The sequence below is a fragment of the Sciurus carolinensis genome, chromosome 8 (genome assembly GCF_902686445.1).
Source record: "Sciurus carolinensis chromosome 8, mSciCar1.2, whole genome shotgun sequence".
Lineage (NCBI taxonomy): Eukaryota > Metazoa > Chordata > Mammalia > Rodentia > Sciuridae > Sciurus > Sciurus carolinensis.
In genome coordinates, this window is record NC_062220.1 from 106,334,143 (window position 1) to 106,338,316 (window position 4,174).

Sequence of the window (4,174 nt, forward strand, 5' to 3'; positions counted from 1 at the left end):
ACATCACAGGAAGCCCAGAGATAGCTGATGCAGAGCCAATGTAGCAAGTTCATAGTGTTCGTCTGCTCTACTCTATGCTAAGTGGGTTGGTTTGTCGCCTCGTGGTCAGTTTTCCTGATGGACTTCCAACATCATATCTGCACCCAAGGCAGGGAAAGGAAGACAAGACAGAGGATATGCCATAATTCTAGACTGGCACAGATATATCACATGACCATCAGAAGTGCACTGAAGTTTGGGAACATGAATATGTAATATTTTTCTATCTCTATAATAGAATTGAGGGTAGAGAAAATGGAATTTGGTGAGATAATCTTAAGGTCAAGACAAAGGGATAGGAGTAGAATAAAGCAAGAACTAACTGGAAATTACTTCCACAATATTAGCACATAAAAAGAGGTCAACGAACTAAGTCTTTCTCCCCTCCCTTCACCCTTCCAAGGAGGGTGCACATGGATGCATCTGGGGCACATTGGAAAAGAGCTGGGAGAAGGATCTGAGACCAAGCTGGTAATTTACCACTTCCTCTGGGAAAACAAAGCACATGAAGTGAACATTTCAAAGATCTAAGTACTAAGTGCCCTCCCATCAAGCTCATAAGGGTTTTCTTAGGATCCTCATGCCTGGCTTCTCCTGTAGCCCCAAACTCATTATTATTGCTCTTAGTTCAGTTTCTAATCTGCTACACCCACCTAGGGCTTGATCCTGTTGCCAGGGTTGGCACTTCTTGAGTTGGAAGTCTGAGTGTAATGACCAAATACTTTCATGCTGTACTCACTAGTGTGGACTTAATTCTGCAGCAAATGTGGGATTTTAAGTGAGAGAACCAAAAATCAGATTCAATATACAGAACGCTTCCTGTGTGTAAAAATGGATTTTGGTAGGTGAAACTGGGGATTGTTACAGCAATTGAGGCATAAGATGTCAAGAGCCAGTCTGAGGCTTATCACGAGATGTTTTAGTTTGTTTTGCGCTACTATAACAAAACAACACAGGCTGGGTAATTTGTAATGAACAGAAATGTATTGGCTCATGATTCTGGAAACTAGGAAGTCCAAGATAGAAAAGCCAGCACCTGGTGAGGGCCTTCTTGATGTATCATCTCAAGATGGAAGAACAGAGAGAGAAAGACAGACAGAAAGCATATTTCTTTCATAAGGGACCTGCTCCTGTGATAAAATTATTAAGGGCTCCAGTCACACGGGCTCCACCCATATGGTCTAATCAACTCTCATGAAGCCCCATTTTCCAAGACCATTGCACTGGGGGTAAGTTCCTAACTATGCTTTGTGTTGTGATAGGGGTCATAAACAAATCTTAGCAGTGCAGAAGAAGGGTAAATATGAGAAAGAGAAAATCACTGTGAATTAGTTGTGGAGAATGAAGTTGTAGGACAAAGGAGCCTACAAACCTTCAAGCTGAGTGGAAGGTTCAAATTTAATAGTAAAGGAAACAAGTTTTGGAAGAAAAAGATCGAATCATATTATAAATAAGGTAAGGTAGGATACTTTTGGAAAATGCAGGTGAATGTGTCAAGCTGAGAGTAGGATTATATGGTTGAACCCGGGGGAAAGAAAGATGTTTACAAGATGGAATTCTGGAGTTTGAATTAAAAAAAAAAAGAAAGTTGAGGAAACAAATTGTGAAATATAGATATTCAAGGAGCAGGCAGTTGATAGGATGTAGTGGGTAAGAGAATTGGGCTGCAGAATTGCACTGCATGCATCGAATTCTTCCATTTACTAATTCTGCAATTTGGTACAAGTTATTTAATCCCCCTAACATTGGCTGTGAGTGTTGAGGTAGTTCATTTAAAACAAAGTACTTAGTACCCTCTAAGAGTATAGAGTAGACTGATGGTGCCTAGTAAATATAACTTAATATTATAAAAGTTGTTTTATCTCTTCTTTAGATGGTAAAATGTGTAATATAGGAGTCCAGACTTCTGTTACTACTCTAGCCCCAATAAAGATGAATGGAACATAGTCAGTAATTTCTAAGTATTTTAACATGGAAATAATTTTGTTCACCTTCACATCCCAGTATTTAACTAAAAGGGGTGGGGAAGGGAGAGAGAGAATGAGAGAGTAGAAGGAAAGAGAGAGCAAGAGAAGAGGGAGAGAGAGATGGTAGGGATCTCAGATATATAAACCTAATGTTACAAAATGTTGTGCATTTTGTTAAAAATATTTTGGTTATATCATTTACTTTCCCTTGGCTTTATTGGCTTTACATGTTAAAAAGTACTGTGTATTTTTCATAGTGGTAGGAAAATTTCTAGAATTCAGATCACTGGGCGACATCTAGCATTACATTTAGGGTCAGCACCTTTCTTTCTTTGTTTTTAAAAATTGAAGTATAACATAAATACAATTTTGGTAAAAATCCTAAGTGTACGTGCTGCTGAATGTGACTGTCAATGAGATAAAGATGTGGAACATTCTGTCATCCAAGCACATTCTACCATTTTCTTTCCAGTCAATCATCAGAGCAAAAGTAATTATTATTCTGACTTTTATCCAAATGTGTATTACCTATTATTGAATTTCATATTAATAAACTCATATACCATGTGTTTTTCAGTGTCTGGCATTTTGCATTCCACAGAATGATTTTGAGATCAGTCTGTGTTGTTGCATGTCCCGAATTATCTCTGTGTAATATTCTGTAACATGAACTCAGGCAGGGGGTTTATCTGCTTTTTATCCTCTTTCTTGGAAAGTGACTGTGGTTTCCATGGCAGAAGAGCACAGAGAGCACTGTGTGATCACTAAGAATGTGGGAGGACAGGTCTTACAGAATCATCCCATGCCCTTGAAGATCCCTCCCTTCAAGTCAGGGGAGTTGATAATCACAGGGCTCCGTGTGCAGAAGAGAAGTGGAGAGGTGGGCGAGGGACGGGCATTAGAGGCAGTGGTGGATTTTTTTCCCTATGGAGTTTAGATATCCTTCCTTAATCTCCTTGTTATAAGACCCTCGCTGGGTGTTTTGGTTGCTTTGTTTGTTTTTATAAATAAAGTAGAGTAGTGACAAAGTGCTAGCTATAAAAATTTCACACAGAGGTGATTTGTTCTAACTGTAACATTTTGTTCTAAATGTAAGAGTTTTGGTTTAGTGAAATATTTCTCATGTCTCCAAACAGAATACTTTTTCATCTGAAACTTCAATTTGTAAAACCAAATATGTCTAGGTGTGCCTGGGCATTACATTGTCCTATGCCCAAAGCCAAGTCCAGTCCTCCTGGAGTATACATCTGTAAGGACAGTTTATGGAGGGCTGCATTCTGGAGAGGGATGAGTAAAGGACCTCCTGAAAGATTACCTAGGTATCCATCTGCTTTAAAGTAAGTTATTTGCAAGGTCAGTAAGTAGAATTAGACAAAGTTGCATGTATTTAGTATGAAAATTTGGTGTCCTCTCACCAAACTCACCTTTTAATTTGCAAATAAACCACATAGAGGCAGGTTGACAGATGCAGTTTAAACACAAATGTTGTATAATAGCAAGATATTGGCAAATTATGAAATGAGACTACGATGTTGCTTCACTGGGATTAAAATATCTTGATTAAAATAAGAAATTAGTTCATGATCTTAAAAGCCAGAATGTGAAGCAAGAAATAAAATAGGTGAGGGCAAATCTTCTGCATTGAACTCTTCTGACCAAGTTGGGGCTAGGTGGCATATGTAATGATCCTTCAGGGGTAACATCTACCTAGGGAAATTTATTACTAAAGTAGGTCCTTCTTAAATGAAACTTTCAAGACTCCTTGCCCTGAAAGATAATATTTCTTGCCAGCAACAAACTTGGAACATAATGTTCAAATCCCTCATAAATAAAATAACAATATTACTTAAAATCCTTTTTCCCCACTTTGTGCAACTGACATCAATTGAGATGAGCTACCTTAGGGAAAAGGAAATTGTCCAGTAAGCACCTATCATATGCCAGATATAATGCTGAGCATTACAGAATTATATATGTGATATTATTCTGTTTTCTCAAACAATTACTTAAATACTAAAATTCTGAATTTATTGGTAAGACTAAGCCTCATTTGCAGGTCATATAGACCCTAAAGACCTATTTTTCACATACATGATAGTGATCCAGGACTTTATTTTATTCCCTGAACTTTCAGTTATTTTTACAGTAGAAGCATTAAAAAATCAGTT